Raw genomic sequence first — 19,749 nt, 5'->3', positions numbered from 1 at the left:
CTTTGGACATATGGTACGCGTATTGGACTCCCCCCAGGTGACAATATACATGCCGTGTTGGATTTTATGTATAGTGTACAGTCTAACTTATTGAAATAATTTGGAGGAAGCATCTAAAACATTTGAACAAACAAAAGCTCCGAACATGTTTTTCTGTTTACAGAGGCTTAGATGGATGAAAAGTGGGGAAAGCAGCACATTTTGGGTAGAATAAAATGAGGCCTGTGGTTTAACTCACCTATTGAGCAGTCTGCCTGTTTGTAAGGGCCAAACTACAGATACATGTTATGGTGGCTATTAGCTACCCTTTTGGTCAGTTGTGGACCTGGCCCTTGATCTGCCCCAGGTTACAGGGTCGCATCATGCCATTCCCCCCCCCCCCCGGGAGACTTACTTGTGGTACGGAGCTTCGTGCAACATTCCTGGGTGCTGAGAAAGCCTTCTGAGGTCTCGAAAGCACCATTAAACAGTACTTCTGGTTTTTGTCGGAAAACCAGAAGTACTGTTTAAAGGCACTCTGGAGGCCTCAGAGCACCCGGGTACGCAGTGTGGGACCTCCCCGGCCCTTGGAAGGACTCCAGGGGGCAGGTGGAAGCAGCAGCGGCAGGTTCAGTGGTGCCACCCCCGCAGGCTCCACAGGTGTGGTGCCCCAGGGCTTTAGCCCCACTGAACCCTGCAGGACAGCCACTGCTTTTGGTCACTTTGGGACAGAATGACTGGGAGTGGAGAAGTATCAGTTCCCTTTCCCCTACTTCAAAATATGCCTCCTAAAGCCACTTTATTGGGCTCCTAACACAACATCATATAAAGCTGCCTTACTATCTTCTGAGTTAGACCATTGGCCCATCTGTGTTGTCTGACTGACAGAAAATGTCCCAGGCAGAGGTCTTTCTTAGCACCTGCTTCCCAGAATCCTTTTAACTGGAGATGCCAGGGATTGAATCTAGGACCTTCTGAATGCAAAGCATGTGATCAGCCACTGAGTTATGGCCCCATTCCACATACTGTCACACACATTCAGTTTGACCCTTTGTTTGTCTGTAACATAATATTGCTATTAAACACTGAGATATCCAAATGAAATTTGGCATGCATGCTCGAGATACAATTCTATGCTTTACATTCAAATAACATCACAACTCTTGCACCAATTTTCAAAAATGGGAGGAAAATGCATAATATATTGTAAAACAGTATTTGCCTTGAACAATGAAATATCGTTATCAAATGTAATATTGTAATAACATTTGATATACAGGTTCAGGGCATTACTGTGAATTTCAAGTTTGAAACACAGCTCAGTCCTCCCATTCACTTTCAAAGGGGCTAAGAAAAAATAAAAACGTATCTCTGTTGTTTCTCTTATGAACACTTATATTTAAGCATCGAATTAACACAGTGAAATTTGGTAGGTAGGTCTAATTGTTTACTTGAAATTCAGATACCATTCCCCACACCTGTTTTCAAGGGGTCCTGGAAAAATATTATTGCAATACAATATCTGACTTGCAATTTGAAATATCAAGATGAAAGATGACATGTACATTTATGACATAATTCTCCTTGCTTAACTGTTCTAAGGAACAGTGATGTATCATATCAGATATTTTGTCTCTCTGCTAAGACTGGAACATACATTTACCTAGACCAGTGGTTCTCACACATTTAGCACCGAGACCCACTTTTTAGAATGAGAATCTGTCAGGATCCACCGGAAGTGAGGTCATGAAAGGAAGTGACATCATCAAGCAGGAAAATTTTTAACAGTCCTAGGCTGCAATTTTTAACAATCCTAGGCTGCAAGTGTAAGTGCCACACTTACCAAGGAATAAGTCTCATTTACTATCATTGTTAAAAGAATATACATAGTAGCTTGTTGAAAGTACAGGTCTGTAACATTTTCCCAAATGCAGTCACATACCATGGTGGCATCAAGCCTAAAATATTGAAATGAATGGGAACCCACCTGAAATTGGCTTGCGACCTACCTAGTGGGCCCTGACCCACAGTTTGAGAAACACTGACCTAGACAATGTGCGGGTAATCACCCATTTTCAAAACACAATTTTTCCTTCTGCCTCTGTTGTGGCCTGATATTACCACCTAATTAATCCTGTGAGAAAGTTTGTTTCTCTTAATCTTTGTAGTTCACTAGTTCCCAAACTGGTGGGTTGCGACCCACTAGCCAGGGAAGCTACTTTAAGGGACCGGGGGTGGGGGGAGGCAGCAACACAATCCCCAAGACTGCCCTGCTGCCGGTTTCACGATGAAAACTGGAAGTGCCCATTTTTTTCTCTTTTTTCCACAATTACAGAGACATGGGAGCCCTGTGGAACCCCAGACCCCCCCCCCCAACCTCCCAAGACTGCAGTGCTAGCTGGAGGTAAGTAAAAAAAACAACCCGTACTGTCCCCGGCAGCGGCACAATCCTGGGGATCACGTTGCTGCAATCCTCCTGCCCCAGCAAATACTCACATGGTTCCCTCCTCCTAAGTAGGACGTTGGGAACTACTGTTCTAGTTCATTGATCTCTGTCATCTTATTATTATTTATTATTTATTATTAACAGTATTTATATACCACTTTTCAACAAAAAGTTCACAAAGCGGTTTACAGAGAAAAATCAAGTAACTGATGGCTTCCTGTCCCAATAGGGCTCACAATCTAAAAAGATGCAAAAAACATACAGTCAGTCTTCAACATACAGTCAGTTCTCTTTATCTGCGAGGGATAGACAGCATAGAGAAATTGCCATCATCATTGCCACAACCTTTAACACATCAAGGGATATCTGTGAGGGGCAGAATTGTCACCAACTTCCTGTTATCTGTGACTCTGTTCTTGTTATTTGTGCTGGTGCCACAACAAATTAGCATTAGTATTGGTCCATGGAGAATCTTTGGAAACATTTGTATCTGCTTCCAGACTTGCCTCACCATCTTGGGCACCATCTTGGGGACTCCAGCTGAACCTTCACCATCCTATTGATAATGAAAGGCTGATGATGAGAGGTCTCTGGAAGGCTACCTGAGAGCTGCTCTGGGGCTGTGGCAAGCCCACAGAAGGAGCCAAGAGACAGGTGGAGAAGGAGGACAGGTGAAGTAACCCCCTCCTCACTGAGGCCATGTTGTTGGGCCTTGTTGGGCCAGTAACCTGCAAAAAGTCGAGAGATAGCCAGCATGGAGAAATCGCCATCATCATTGTCACAACCTTAACACATCAAGGGATATCCTGCACAGAGGAGGAAGCATCAGATATTGGAGATATAGATGAACCTTTACTATCACCCAGCCCCATAGACCTCAGGTTAAGATTTAGGTTCATAAAGTTCATAGAGTGTATGGTGAAAAGAGTACCCTGCAACCTAACCCCATTTTTCCCATAGGCTCAATGATTCAGTATCTGCTAATTCGATATCCACTAGGCTTTCCAGGAACCTAACGGATAATAAGAACTGACTATATAAAGCAGCACCATCCCAGCATGTTCTTCCCTGTCCTTTCAATTGACGTTATATTCAGTGATAACCATATTGCACTGATTCTCATTGTTCCACCAAGTTTCTGAGATATCCATAATATCCGTGGTCCCTTTTAGTGCTGAGCACTCCACTTTCCCCATCTTGGCTCAGCATAGAAAAAACCCTGTACATTGCCTCCCTCTGCAAATGCTCCTTTTTGTGACAGAGATTTTTAATAACTCTTTGGTCTCTTTAAACAGCTATTGCTTGTATCTTTTATGCTCACAGTCAAGTTTCAGCCTATCTCCACACTGTGGATCTAACACTCATATAATCATCCCACAAGGGATGAGTCATTCTAAACCGGAAACTCTCCTAACTTCTGTGGGCTTTCTCTCAGAAGTCAGCTTAAAAACCGCTTCACAACCTTTTTGAAGTTAAGTACCAGCACAGCAGTCTGGTTTCACTGTAATTCAAGTAGGCCCATCTCTTTTGCATAGGCTTGGCTTGCCCCTAAATGTTCCCCTGTGCCTAACAAATCTAGATTCTTCCTCCAGACACTACCACTCATTCATGCATTGAGACTCTGCAGTTCTGCCTGTCTAGATGGCCCTGCACATGGAATAAGTAACATTTTCAGAAGGAACTAGGTCTTCACCAGCTTGCCTAATAACCTAAATTTAGCTTCTAGGTCCTCATGACTATCTCTCTTGGCATCACTGGTGCTGATCACAGCCACCGATTCCCTCCTTACCCTCTCAGCCAGTGGCGTATCCAAATGGTGCCCCTGTCCAAACAGAGAAAGGGAGATCATGGGGCAGGAAGCTAGACCTGTTCATTCCACCAAGTGAATTTATTCAGCAGGCTATACAGAGGAGGGGAGATGGGGAAGAAGCCAGCCCTGTTCCACCAACTGATTTACGGTATGCAAATATCTGCGGATGCTAAGCCCCCCCCCCCCCCCACCAAAAGAAATGAAACATAGTGTTTACCTCTTTTTGGAGGTCGCCTGAAACGGTTGCAAATACGCAACAATGGCTGTGGCGCAGAAACGCACCCTCAGTAGAATATAAGTTGTGCCCAGTGTCCCCTTTCAAGTGGGGGCAGATGTCCCCGCTTGCCACACCCAAGATACACCACTGCTCTCAGCCTATCTAAATTGCATGCAAAGTCTGCAACTTTTGCTCCAGGCAACTCTCTTTTTCTCAGTATTCTCTCTCCTCCCCAAACATCTTTGGTGCCAAAGATTATCAGTTTATTACCTGTGAAATATGTCAATTCAAAGGTTTCTTTCCCTCTTCCTCAGTACATAATGCAATGTCTGAATTGCAGTTTTAAGTATGAGAATGAAAGACGGTATGTATGTACAGGTGTACAACAGTGATTGCATGTGAGTGCAGCCATCCACCATATATAACACAGGCCTACAAAACTGAGGGTCAGAAAAGTTTTTTCCCCAAACTGGTTTGATATGGTGGTTTGATATGAATTTGGGGTGCTAATTCCAAAAATGTCATCCGTTTTGCCCCATCATGTCTAGTTTTGGAGATATAGTATAGCCTCATTAGTGAATGGTTCAAGCAGCTTCCTCATGAGGAAGCCATGGTGTAGGCTTTCTCATGAGGAAGCTGCTTGAACCATTCACCAAAGAGGCTATGCCGTGTCTCCAAAACTAGACGTGATAGGGCAAAACGGATGCCATTTTTGGAATTGGCACCCCAAATATACCCAGGAATTGGTGTAACGTTTAAGGAAGCAAAATGTGTGTTGGCCTGTGTAATCAGAAAGTGTGTACATGTTGGCCTCCACCAGTAGGGGGAGGCTGTTGCTTGTTTAAAGACATGTGGGTAGTTCTCTCCTCACATCTGATTAACTTCGGGGTTCTTCTCCTGTCTTTGCTGGCGTGCACCATGGCTACAGTTCTTTCTTTGTCCCAGTAAAGTTCTTAACTAAACTCAGTACTTTAGGTCCAAATCCTAACCAATTTTCCAACACTGACATAGTTGTGCCAATGGGGCATGCACTGCATCCTGTGGTGGAGGGACAGTCACGGAGTCCTCCTCAAGGAAAGGGAATGTTTGTTCCCTTGCCTTAGAGCTTCATTGTGGCTGCATCAGTGCTGGAAAGTTGGGTTGGATCGGGTCTTTAATCAGTTCCGCTAACAGTATATTCATGACATAATTCATTTATGACATAATTCTTCTATATAAAGGTTAAATACTAGTGCAATAGTTAGTAGTAGTAGTAGTACTAGTAGTAGTAGTAGTAAAAATAATAAAGACAAAGTCAATTATGAATCTAGAAAGCGAGTAGGATAAGAACATAAGACGAGCTGGATGAAGCCAAAGGCCCATCTAAGCTTCCTGAATCTCACAGTGTCCCACCAGATGCCTCAGGGAGCACACAAGACCTGCATCCTGGTGCCACTCCCTTACATCTGGCATTCTGAGGTAGTCTCTTCCTAAAACCAGAAGGTTGCGTATATCCATCATGGCTTTAAACTTGTGACTGACTTTTCGTCCATTGATCTGCCCAATTCCCTTGTGAAGCCATCTAGGCCAGGTACCATCATCACATATGGTGGCAAGACATTCCACAGATTAATTACATGCTGGGTAAAGAAACATATATCCTTTTTGAGATGTGGCAGCCACAATTGTATGCAATACTCCAGGTGTGGCCTTACCATTGATTTGTACAATGGCATTATAATATTGGCTATTTTATTTTCAATCCCTTTTGTAATTATCCTGAGTGTGGAATTGGCTTTCTTCATAGCCACCACACAGTGAGTCAACACTTTCATCAAGCTGTCCACCACCACACCAAGATCTCTCTCCTGATTCATTACAGACAGCTCTGAACCCATTGGCATGTATGTGATGCTTTGATTTCTTGCCCCAATGTGCGTTACTTTACACTTACTTACATTGAAGCCACTTTGCTGCCCCACTCTTTTTGAAATTAAGGCTGCAATCCTAACCACACTTTCCTGAGAGTAAGCCCCATTGAACAAAATAGGACTTCTGAGTAGACCTGGTTAGGCTTGTGCCCTACTTTCAACTAAAGACACAAAGAACTGCATTCTGAAGGTGGGGCCTCCTGCTTGGAAACTATGTATTCTATCATTGAGGTATGATCCCTCCCAAAGTTTCTCTCCACTACTTAACTAATGTGTATACTGATATGCCTCACCTGAATAAAGCCCAGCCTTCTGTGGTTAATTAGCTCCAGAAGATACTTGCTTCCAAGAAGTCTAGCCAGCTGTAAGGTATTTCGCTGTTTGCAGAAACGAGCATGCAGCATCGTTTCTGAAGTGCACATGTTAAGATGTTGTTCCTACAATAATTCCTTAAAACAACACGTTTATCTTTGAGGCATTTCCAAAGAAAAGAGAAGGTTTAATTTCCCTTGATTTTTACTGGCGTGGTTTACTGGAAAAGGACAATGAAAAACAAACACTGCCCTCCTTTTAAGAGAACTGCAGTTCTAGCCGCTATAGTGTCCCTCAAAGTTTCCTGTGCGCTGTGCTACAGATTTTAATTAAAGCACTATTTGAGTATTAAATTCTAACACCACCTAGAAACTGCTGGAATGTATTATATACTGCTGGCGCCTCAGTATCCGTGAGGGATCTGTTCTTGGATCCCCCATGAATACCGAAAAACACAGATAACCAAATCTGTAGTTTTGGCACCTTTAAACCTTCAGAAGGGAGCTGTGCTCCTGTTGCCTCCGGAAGGCTTTTGGCCCTTATGGGCCAAAAAAGTGACTTCCGGTTTCCCTCAGGAAACCAGAAGTGACATTTTAATGCCTTTTAAGGTATTCTGAGACCCTTCTCTGCCTCCACTGCTGCCTTACCTGCTGAGGCAGGTGTAGACAGCTCTGATGACAGACTGGGAGTGCTTCCACCTTGCTGCTGGAAAGCTTCCACTGGCCTCAGAATGCCTTAAAAGGCATTAAAACATCACTTTGGGTTTCCATTGTAGCTTTCTTTGCCCATAAGAACCATTCTGAAGCCCATAGAGGCCATGGGCAGACACTTGTGGCCTTTGCGGGCTTCAGAAAGACCTTGTAAGGGTTGGGGTTGGGCCAATGCAGATCTGGGAGATCTGGGAGACCCACGTTAAGCCAGATCCATGGATATAAAATCCGTGGATAGACAGGCTCAACTGGTACATAAAAAAGAAATTACTGTATGCAACTTACATGCCAGAGTTTGACAGACAAAAGTGTTACTCCTTCATCAGGACAAAGTATTTGAGTCCAAATAGCTCTTTGTTGTTAGATTTCAGGCATGTCATAGATTAAGAGCCCAGTCTTACTGTGGATTGGGCTGTCGTGCACAGCCTTTTTCGATAGCAGAAGTGAGTTCCACTGTCGCAAAATGGCTGCTGACGGAGCACACAGGAAGGCAGACGCACTCTCAGTCCATTGTCTGAGCTGCCTACACCTGCCAGAGCAAGTTAGGCACTGGCAGGTGTGTGTGTGTGTGTGTGTGTGTGTGTGTGTGTGAAACAGCAGGGAGGGGGCGTGAGGCAAGGAAGCTGTGGAAGGGGATGGATCCAGTGGTGATGGCATGCCTGCCCCCTTTTCTGTGACCACCCTGCCCCCTTTCTTTCCTTGGACCTGCATTTTAGCTGGCACAGGTCTGAGGAGACCATTGTGGAATGGGAGGCTGCCAGAGGTATAAAGGGATTAAATTCCCTTTCACCTCTGAAACCTCCCTATCAGCTCCCTATCTGTACCAGTGGGGGAGGGAAAAAGATAGGATTGGGCTCTAAATGCATGGATTCAGCCTCCAAGAAAACTGTTTTCTTTATTGTATAGATTGACTTATCTGTGGGATGAGAAATCTTTTTAGTTTAATCTCACAAGTGGAAAAGACCTCCCCATTTTCTAAGTCTTCTTAAGTATTTTGAGAGAATTTTTGAATCCCTAGAAATAGTCTACTTTATGCAAGAACTGCATATAAAATTGATCTCAGGTTAGAACGAGATTCATCTTCTCAATGAGATCATTGAACTTCCATTAACAAGGCACACTGCATGTAATGTTTGATTTACTTCACTAGCATCTCATCTGGGTCCTCCAGGAATGCATCTATGGAATGTCATTCAAGTATATGTTAATTTAATATACAGTATTTATTAGTTGCTAATTAGATTGAGAGTCAACTCTCAAAGTGACTTAAAAAAAAAGGAAATTGCATTTTCTGTGCCATTTCTGAACTATGATACGTTTCCAAACAACAAAGGGCTTTGATTGTGTAAACTGGCATCACATCATGGCTAAGTGACTGACCTGTGACTCAGAATGTCCCTGGTTTGATTTTCACCTCTACCATGAACTTGTTATGTTGCCTTAGGCAAGTCTCTCAGACTCAGCTGCAATATAGGAATCATAATACCTGCTTGCTTGACAGGCATGAGTAGGTCAGTCAGGTTGGGCAAAACTGACTGAGGGGCAGGCTGATTCTGAGCCTTAGAATTAGTGGTTGTGCACAGTGGTGGGGGCAAAGTAAGGTTTTGTCCCAGGGCACCTAGCAATTTTGTGCTGGCACTGCTTATAGGTTGTTGTGAGGATAATACCAAGGTGATATATGTGAAACTCTTTGCAAATACAGGACATGCTGTACAAATCATTACATGCTCAATATTCTATTTATGTGTCATTCAAGGTGTGCAGCAGACACACATTTAAATATGTGTGCTTGGTGCTAGATGCCTGCCTGGAGAGCAAAGGCCAGACTGGTTTCATGGCTGTTAGTAGGACTGCTGCAAAGGCCTCAGGTTCACAGGGAAAGGGCACATTTCTGATCTCTCATTTGAACCACGTAATAACCCCCAAGTTCCTTGGGGTAATAACCCCATGGGGTGAAGTTCAGATGAGCTGGCACAAGTCCCTTGCACTGACCCAGGAGTCTCTTTGTGACTCTCTCCTTGAACTCTCTGAGAGTTGGGCAACCCAGCACACGGACGTGCGCTGGTTCACAGAGGCCGAATCCAGCCACCACAGCACGAAGAAAGGTACGTTCCAAGGGTGGCTTGCACAAGGGTTGAAGAAGGTGGCAGGAGGGCAGAATGTGGGCGTTTTGGGGCAGTGGGAGATCGGACCTGTGGGCAGACCGGGCCTGAGAAGGGAGTGAGACCAGATTGAGCAACTTAGGCTGAATCCTAACTCCCCCCTTTCCCGGTCAGCCTGGCATTACACCTGGTTGCTCAGATCTGTGCCAGTGATTTTGCTGGTGCAGATCTGAGTAGCCCCATAGAGATGGCTCCGGCATGACATAGGGTAAGAGGAAATATATCCCCTTACTCCAAGTTGCACAACAGCCACCTTCTACCCTGTGCTGACACAGCACAGGCCAGTTGGCCTTCCTGTTTCAGTGCAGGTTAGGATTGGGCTGTTAATTAATCCATAGAATCCAACACTCCAAATTTGAACAGAGCCTGTTCAAATTAAATGTTAATGCAGTTTTCACATCTCCAAAATGGAAAAAGCTTTCCAGCTCTGCGGGAACAGATTATTTAATGGTTTATGATCCTAGCTACCTCCCTGGTCTCCTGAGTTTGGGAAGAAGAAATTTTTGTGAAACAAAGGAAAAGGTTTCACAATTCCAGCAGTCCTCCTTGCCAACTTCTTGACTGAACTCAATCTAGGAAATAACCCAGTAGCCATCCAATCAGCTACTGGGCAGAGTCCATCAGGGATCTCTGTCCAACAATAAAGGACCTCCTGATTGAGGCCCCAATACTGAAGAGTGTGTGCCGGCTCAACACTGATGTGCACTGTTGCAAATGTGCCATAAGGCACGTTTGCAGGAGTTAGTGCCAGCCCAGCGCTGGAGCAGGCTTGGCATGAGCCAGCATTGTGCTGGCGCCTATTGGGGGACGGTGGAGCACCATGCAGCGAAGAGGTAAGTGGGGCTGTGGAGGGACGTGGGGGAGAGGCATTCCAGGGTGGGAGAGGCATGGCAAGGGGAGGGAGCAGGGCATGACTGTTGGAGCTCAACTCTGCTGGATCCATAGTCCCATGTCAGGCCTCCCGGCCTAACACAGGACTTCTTTACTCTGTGGCAGCTAAATAGCCGGTGCAGAGTCAGTTAGGCCATTTCAGGGCTACTTTCCCTACCCAGGGGAAGGTGATTAATGTCCCCTTCCCCCAAGGAGCCTCTGACAGCTGCCTGGTGTGCTCAGGATGTTGCGACAGCCATTTTGGCGCCGCAGCAGCGCTGCACACCAGACAGCTCAGAATTGGGCTGTGAATCACCCCACCTAAGCATCCCCTAGGATTCTATGGGTTGAAAACCTATGTTGTATAAAGTCTTGGATTTAGAGCCTCATATGGTTCATCCTCCATTCCACCAGCTGTACCCCGTCTTGCTGAGTGTAGATTGTTAACCTGCTGCTGCTGCTATGACATACAAAACACAGACACACACAGCCCTCTGTTGAAATTGGCAAATGAGGTTCTTTCTTTTAGACCTTAAATTGTCATCTAATAGGAATAGGGATTTTTGAAGGTGGTTACAGAACTTGGCAATGCCCTTTTCCTGGAGGCTTGCATGTCCTTGTAGTCTTTTGGAGCAAAGTGAACACATCGTTATTCTGCCAACATTTAGGAAGCAACCCTTCTCTTGCAGATTTTTGCTGCTGGGTTTTCCCCTTTTGTCCTTAAGGTTTGTTGACAGGTTTGCTGTCATTTTGTGGATCATTTTTTAGACTCTGTAAACCACTGCAAAGTCTTTTTGCTGAAAGGTAGCAAATAAATACAGGGAAGTAACTGAACTGAATAAAGATTCAGTAAACTTTAGAAGGCATATATTGTTGGTCAGGCCTTCTGAAGAATCCATCTATGAGGACATTCTGGATTATTCTGAATGGGTGAATAATCTGAATGATTATTCTTACCTCTTTGTGAAATTTACAATTAATTTGTCTGTGATGGGTTTTGAAATTGTTCATTGATCACCTGTTCCTGGTTATCTCTGCCTGGTTATCTGAGGCTGTTATTCAATCATAAAAACACATAACCCATTATGAGAGCAAATAGTTTGCTGAATTCCCTCCAAATCTTGTTGTTAGGTAATACTCAAGGGCCATATGAGAAAGGAGGGCAGGACATCTGTTAGTGATGTGGCTAAAATGTGTCTAGCTACACTTCAGAACGACCTCAGGTTTTGGATGCAAAGAACGGACTAATTAGAAACAGGGATATTGTAGTTATGCAGAAGAAAATAAACTTGATTAAACTCAGATAGAGCAGAATCTCAGTGGATAAATTGAGAGTGAAACAGCACAATGTCTGGAAAGAGCATGGGCATGAATTTACCTGCAGGCTGGTTTCCAGGCATATATACACATTTCAATAACACATCAAAAATTTTAAAAAGCCTACTGTAATGCAGTTGTTTAAATGGGTCAAAGATTACCCCTCCTGCTAAAGTACTAGTAGGTACTGGTAAAGTAGACTAAGAGCCCAATCCTAGCCTGGGTTAGTATGCTGGATGCCAGGCCACCAGCATGCTGGCTGCTGTATCCTATGGGGATGAGGCCATCCAGGAAAGGTAAGAATGAAAAGCACTTACCTTTGTGTTGGCTGCAGAAGGGTCCCCAGTGGGTCTCCTCAGATCTGTGCCGGCTGTTTTGCAGGTGTAGCCCTTAGGAGCCTGCTGGGGGTAGATCAGGGCTGAGTGGGGTTTGGGATACAATAGCTGCTGTCACAATCCACCCCATCCTACCTCAAACCATCCCCACCCAGATCCACACCCCCCCCCCCCCCGCAGGCAAAATCTCTCTGGTGGCTGGTCTGTGACTCACGGCTGCAGAGCACAGCCTTCTGGTCCTTGCACCAGTAGGAGCGCTCCACAGACTGGAAGAGCGGCTGCTGCAATGGCGCATCCTGCAGTGTGGTGCCACACCTCATGGTATGCCAGTATACCGCAAAGACACAACTTGGCTTTAAGGCTGTGATCCTGTACTTAGTTTCTCGAGAGTAAGCCCTATTGAACACAAGGGAACCTACTTCTGAGTTGACATGCCGCGGGTGGTTCTGTGACTGAACTAATGGCTGCAAATCCAGCCTCAGTTCAAATACCAGCATTATGAAAAATTCAACCTTTAGAGGTGTAAGAGGTTGTCATAGGAACTGTGTGTGTAGAAGAAGCCAGAAGTGTTGACCTGAATAGAAATGGGGCCACTTGAGCAGCAAGAATGTGTGTGATTCTGAAAAATAAGTCAGCTCAAGAGGAACTCATAGGAATAAGTCAGCATTTTGCTTGACCGAAATCCGACAGCAGGGGCAGTTAACAGCATTTCACAGCTTGCTTTCACTCACTGATATGAAGTTCTTACACAGTCCCAGAGGGACCATTCTTAATCCTTACGTATTATGTCTTACAACAATAGCACGAATGTCTAAGGAAGGCACCCATTGCCAGCAAACCGGGTTACATTCTTTTCAAAGAGAGAAGTGAATTCACATGGGCAACATCCAAAACTTTCCAACGTGTCTCTGATGGATCCAAGGAGCCACCTCCATTCAATTCTTTCCGCAACACTGTACACAGAAACATGGCAATGACCCTCAATCCTAGACAGAGATATTTCCACAGGCCCGCCAACCTAAATATGTATATATGCTATGATTAGAGGTGGGAGAAAACAGAGATAACAATATAAAAATGCATAACGCCACTTTATGCACTTTCATTTTTGTAAAACAAACAAAACTTAAATTGCAAAAATAAAATACAAAAAAACCATTTTATTTGGTTTTTATTTATTAGTTAATAGGGGGTTGCATGGGTAATGACTGTGGCTGCATTTGCTGACACTATACCACCTATATTACCTACCTAGTACACTTTGGACGCAATCCTCTCCTGTGCTGGAACAGGCAAGCCAAGAGGCTTGCGCTGTATCCAGCGCAGGATAGTGGCCAGAAGTGGCATAGCCAGAGACAAGGGGAAACTTTTCCCCTTGCTCCTGGGTAAGGGTCGCTGGCCCCTATGAGTCTCCTCAGACTTGCACCACCTCTGGAGGAGAGTGGAGCGGCTTGAAGCTGTTCCATTCTCCCTGGGAATGGGGGTTGGGATCCGGCATAACTGCTGGATCCCAGCCCCGCCTCCCTCTTCCTGCCTGCCCCTGGGGCCGCCGACCACCCACCCACCCTGCCCCTGCCCAGGAACATCTCCCTCCCGCCACCTCCCCGCCTCCCCCTGCCTACCTTTTCTGCTTGCGTTGGCCCAGCCAGGCTGATGCAAGCGTCCAAGGGAAGCCGGAGCAGAGGCTTATGCCAGCCTCTGCAGGCTGGCTCTTCACAGAGCGCTGGAGCGGAGCTTCCTCTTGAAGAGGCGCAAACGTACTCACATCAGTGAGCAAAGGGACTTGTGCTGGCCGAAGTGGTTTCTAGGACTGCGCCCTTTTAAATTTATAATTTTTAATGAATGTATATAATATATAATAAATTTGTAATTTATCAGTATAATTTATAATTATAATGTAAATTTTGAATAAAAACATCTAACACTGCTTTCTGCACATCTATCTTTGGAAAACACCAAAATCTGTGAAAAAATGAAACCGTTTTCTCCCACCTCTTGCTGTGAATACGTGCTGTGATGTGCAGCCTGCTCTTCTCCATCAATATGAGCCCTTTCCGTTTCTTTGGTTCCAAGACTTCATTACGACATTCATGAATCTCTTTTTTGAGATCAAACCGTGTACTTTGGAGGATACTTTGCTCATACATTCACAATCAGTCTTTCTGGCAAACTGAGCAACTCAGAGGTGAAAATGTGGTTTGGTGAGAGTGGCAGCAGAAAGAAAGCACTTTGGAGCAGGGGGGGGCAAATTTCGTCCTACGTGTTAGGATTTCTGAAGGAAAAATTATGATGTTGTTCACATGAATTCTCCAAGTAAGCTGAAATGAAAGGGAGCTGTTGGGGAATGGCTCCTTAGATATAAAGATGCTTTTTCTATATGTTGACTGATGGTAAATAAAAGCATACAGGGCAGCTGAAAACCGACTTTCTGGCAAGTTACTGGAGGGATCCAGGAATGCATGATGGCAAAGGGGGTGAGCTCTGTGGGACATTTGCTCCACCCACCTTCCCCTGGCACCACCTGTGTTTGCCTACTAGGGGTTAGTCAGAAGGTATGAAAGAAATAAAGGAATGAAAGAAATAAAGAAATAGAGCGTGCTCCTTGAAGCCCTGGAGCTCTCGGGCAGCCCAATCCTGAGCTGCCCTGGGCACCTAGGCTGGGTGGCACTGAGAAGGGCTGCTAGTGGATCCTGCGCATCCCGGGCTACTGCGGGAGGCGCCTCGGGATTTTTGTCCCCTTCTCCCAGGTAAGGTAAGCAGCACTGCAATGGGGCTACTCACTTTACCTCTGACCTAAAGGTCGACAGTAAAGTAAAGGCGCTCGTTTAGGGCGCGGAGCCCTCCATGAGCACCTTGGATCCTGCAGAGTGGAGCTCCACGGACCCACCTCCCTCCCTCCCCCTGGCACATCTCCCTCCGCCCTCTCTCCACACCCTGCCGGCCTCCCCCCTCCCCAGAACGCCTCCTCCCCGCCCTTGTCCCCACCCCCGCTTACCGTACCGCTGCTCAGCGGTCTCGGAGACCACCAAGCCGTGGAAGCTGGGCGACCGCCCCGTGCTAGCCCAGCACCGGCTGGCACTGGGCTAGCATGGGCAGGAGCCCGGCGGAGAGGCTAGCAAATGTGCCTTATGGCACGTTTGCGATAGTGCTCGGCGGCAGGGATCTGTGCTGCCGAGCACAGGACTGGGCTCTGAGACTCCTTCAGGGGCTCCCATACGTAGCCACCATCTATCCCCTACCTGGTTTGCTTGTCCATCTCTCCTGCCCCCCTCTTTGTGGCTCTCCTCCTTGTTCCTCTCCTGTTCTGGGTGTTTGCAGGTATTTGGTGTTGGGCTTGGCGCTGTGCCACTCCACACATGCACTGAAGCTCTGGGGCTCCCTGAGACTCCACACATGTGCCAGCAGGGCTCCCCAAGACTCCTTTTAGGAGTGTGAAGGGCTCCAGAGACTAAAAGACTTGACAATCTCTGCAGTAAAGAAAACCTTCCACACCACCCATGGCTAGTTTTCTGCATACATGGTAGGACAGAGCAGGACAGATCTTCCCCCAAAGTAGTGGCACTACATGGTTGTGTAGGGGTGTAGCCCAAAATCTGCTGCATATAATCGCAACATAGCATCTTCTGTGGCACTGCAAGTGATCCCCTGAGCTGATGCAGCTGATGTTCATCATGATGAACAAATATCAACCCCACAGACACAGAAGAGCCTAACAAAACCCCTCTAAAAATGATACTGCAACATTATGCTTAATACAGGTGGGGCCTTTTTAATCGCGGATCTGGCATCCATGGATATACCTTACCCCAGATTCTGGATCTCCAGATTGCCCCCCTGCAGACCTCCCAGATGTGACCGGAACCTCACTGAAAATTGGAAGTCGCATTAGAAAGGTTCTGGGCGGTGGTGCGCAGCCTGTCCAAGGCTGAGAAAGTGCCCCATATGCAGCTGGAAGTAACGTTTGGGAAGTCTGCAGGGGCGGGCGGATCCATGGGTCCAGCATCCACCATAAGACAAATTTGCCAATGCTGGATCTGCAAATAAAGATGTATTTTTTACTCTCTGAGTATCTTGGCCAGAACCTTGGTAGTTTAGTCATAGCTACCAGGGTTATACAAATAGAAGGTAGTTGTGCCTGACTGAAGAAAGCTAAAGGAGGTACTTTTCAGATTGTTTTCATATAATCTAAGACTTTCATGGCCGGTACAATTAGTGTTGCAGTAAGAACTCTTTGGGCTTATTGTCCATGGTCTATGAAGATTTTCATTTTCTAACATTTCGCCTACAACTATGGTGGGTGTTTTGCCAAATCCCAATCCACTGGGCCTTGTAAACCAGTCCAATCAATCAGAGTTGCCAATAAGCCAAGTTACAGTCCAAAGTCAGGTTCCAGGTAGGTCAGTCCAATCCGTCAGGGTGTCCAAATCAAAGTCCAAAGCCAAAGTCCAGTCACAATCCACAGTCTGATTCCCAATTTAATAAGCCAAGTTAGTCTCCTCTCCAACCTGCACTCCTTCTATCACCCCCCCTTCCTGCCTCAGGTGCTCCCTATATACCTGAGGGATCTCCTTATGCTCTAGTGGCTGCAGCTGTGCAACACACCTCCAGCTACCACCTGGGCTTTAATCCTGCATTTACTCAGAGCAAAGGGCACTGTGGACACCACACCCTATCTCCTCGGTAATATCTTCCGCAATTCCAATACAGTGGGCATTTTCAAAGGACTAGAGATGAGAACCACAGGTCGTTCATCTCACCCCAGAGCAATTGCAATAACTGTCCACTGATCTTGTTCACCCCTGATCTTGTGTGTGGCTCTCACCGCTAGTACTTTGAAAATGCCCACCATAGTTGTGGGCAAAACATTAGGAAATGAAAATCTTCATAGACTATGGCCAATAAGCCTGAACAGTTCTTACGGCAACACAGATCATTTTCATTCACAAAATTCTAGGATGATGTACCAACATCAATGTATTCTTAACCATTGCTGAATGCTACCCTCCACTCTCTGTGCTTTTTGGCACAGGTCTGAGCCAGACATGTATACTGGTGTGGTGGTGCAATACAGAGGAGCAACTGGGTTTATTTAACTACCCAACTCTCCCATCTCCAGGCCAGATAGTGCTCAATATGTTGAACATTATGCTTGCATTGGGACTACACACATACTGTCCAATGCTCGTCATCTCCATGCATGCAGTTGTTGTGTACTAACTATGTTATTGTTTGTTAAGGCCCATGTTCCATGAGGTGTAGGTGGTGCAATTCCACTCCCATACCATGTGCCGTCTCTACACACACATATAAATTAGCCTGAACTGAACCATACTGCTTCTCCTTTCTAGAGCCATATTTGGTAACAACAATAACAAACCACAGGGGCTTCTCTTGGTAGGGTGGGACAGCTTAAAAAATCAGGCCTACAATTCCATACTTATGTGAAGCGGTGTTCTTTCCAGGTCAGGGAGGAAAAGACTGGCAAAAAGCCAACAGCTGCATTTTGTAGGAACAGAAAATAAATCACAACTCTGCAGGAAGTCCTGTGGGAAAGGGGATTACAATAATTGACCCTGGGTTTAATAAAACCAGGAATTAATTTCTCCAGATCTTCTCATCCTTATAGCACTTCTTTTAGGCTTGATGAGGTCCCCAGTTGGAAGGAGTCTTCCAATGTCTGTGCGTGTGAAGATGTGGCAGTAACATCTCTCCAGTACTACTGTCAATCAAGCAAGCCCAAATTCTGCTGCCTGGATAAACTGCATATTTGCATACATTTATTTTTTAGCTTTTTGGATGTATTCTGAATGTAAACACAGGGATTTTGAACAATTTTAACAGGAGCTAAATGTCAAGGAGTGAATGGAGAATTAGAAGCAATACACATAGAAGAGGAATTGGGAAGAAGAAAGTGAAGGCATCAAGGGCAGAGGTAAAGAGAATGTAAATGTTCTCTCTATTTAACACTGAGCAGCAGCCATCTTGGTACAAGTTCCAAGATTTGGAAGGATCCTCGGGCAAGACACCCACAGTAAGTTCCCTCAGCCTAAAGAGGTGGCATGTACAAACCAAGAATCCTTTCACAAGACCTCTGATTTGCTTGGGTGCTCCATGCAAAGTGAGATGACTGGGCCTTTGCCAGTGAAGGTCGGACTTTGCCTCTGCCACCAGCCTTGTTCCTTGTCTCATATCAATGCATTAAAAATATTTTATTTTTCTCATTTTTAAACCACCCTTCCTTCAAGGCTCCGGGTGTTGTACATGGTTCCTTCCCTCCTTTGTTCTCACAACCACACTGTGTGGTAGGTGATGCTGAGAGATAGTGACTGGCCCAAGATCACCCAGGAAGCTTTATGGCTAGGTGGGGTTTTGAACCTGGATCTTTCAGGTCTAAGTCTAATGCCAGAACCACTACATAATCCTGGCTATAAAAATAACACTGCCTTTCCTCTTTGTTACAAGGAGCCCTAGGTGGCTAACAATATCCTTTAAAATAATAAAATACAGTAAATATCAAAACATATCTGTGCGTTTAAGCATGTGTTTGAGCTGGTCTCCACCGTCACACCAAGATCCAGGTATGTGGCTTTTTTTTCTTTTTTACAATGAGAGTCAATGGCTTTCTCGTGATTACTCATACTATAGGCACCTTCATTCCTCCCTTCCCTCCCAGTGGAGAGAAAATAATGAATGCAATGAGAGGCATTTTGCTCATGACACAGTCACATGAACTTATCCATTCATTCCACTAGGTGCTCACCATGAGTGCCAAGTGTAATACGCTAAATGTCAAACACTTGTAATTATGTCACAGCTGAACAAATCTAAGAGGAAGCAAGAGGAAGGGCATGGTCGCGCTTCTTGTTTACGGCAGATCAGAGCCAATTTGAGGCATTGGAAGACACGTATCTGACCTGCCTTCTCTGCGCTGGATAGCATGATGGGCTTGGAGGATCTATGTTGTTTACACAGAGAGCAAGAGACCTACAACCCAGCATTGACAAGTTATTTCTAAGCAATAAGCGAACCTCAGCCTCCCTACATGCTTGCAACTCTATGTCATGTGTGCTTCTTTCCTTCAGCCTCTGCATTCTCCCAGTTTACTTTTGAACTCCTCTCTCTGACCTTTCTCCCTCATGAGACTACCAGGTCTCCCTAGGTCTCCCTAGTTTGTACCCTGCTGCCTTCTCAGGACTCCAGCTACCTTATCCCTAGGCCTCTGAATCTGTGCCTGACTTTCCCTGTCTCCTTTGCCTGGTCCCTCTTTTCAGAATCTGAGCAGCTCAGTCAATGGCAGTCAGAGTAGTGGCATACCCAGCATATTTGACATTGGGGCAAGCCCTCCAAGTCACAGGTAGACCAGGCCAGCACATTGCCTCCTACTGGCTTCTCAAAATGAGGGGAAGACTTGGCCATTTCCTCAAAATCCCTTGGTGAAGGCCAGAGCTGCTTGAAAAGTAGACCTGGCCTTCACCTTAAGATCTCTGGGGTAAGCCAGTTCTACTGGCTGTACAGTGACATATTAGACACCCCGAGTGCATCTGATGTCCAGTAAACTGCCCCCCCACCTCACCCTTGGTACACCACTGAGTAAGAGGCCCTTTCTGTCTCCTTAAGGCAACTTAGGACCAAATCCTAACCAACTTTCCAGCGCTTGCATAGCTGTGCCAATGGGATGTAT

The 19,749-nt window shown here is 45.6% G+C and overlaps 1 long non-coding RNA gene across 2 annotated transcripts in view; it reads right to left on the bottom strand.

The window, feature by feature from the left end:
* Positions 1–1,312: 1,312 nt before the first annotated feature.
* Positions 1,313–19,749, bottom strand: part of LOC136641661 (uncharacterized) — a 42,865-nt gene continuing 24,428 nt past the window's right edge. Inside the window, exons 3-4 of one of the 2 annotated variants that reach the window (XR_010793900.1) lie at positions 12,051–12,134; positions 1,313–3,153 (exon numbers count right to left, since the gene is read on the bottom strand). This is a non-coding gene — a long non-coding RNA (uncharacterized lncRNA). The remainder of the gene's footprint in view (positions 3,154–12,050; positions 12,135–19,749) is intronic. The other variant, XR_010793901.1, reaches the window with a different exon arrangement.

Source organism: Tiliqua scincoides, chromosome 2 (genome assembly GCF_035046505.1).
Source record: "Tiliqua scincoides isolate rTilSci1 chromosome 2, rTilSci1.hap2, whole genome shotgun sequence".
Lineage (NCBI taxonomy): Eukaryota > Metazoa > Chordata > Lepidosauria > Squamata > Scincidae > Tiliqua > Tiliqua scincoides.
Note: the sequence above shows the minus strand (reverse complement) of the source record. Positions and strands in the feature narration are given on the sequence as shown.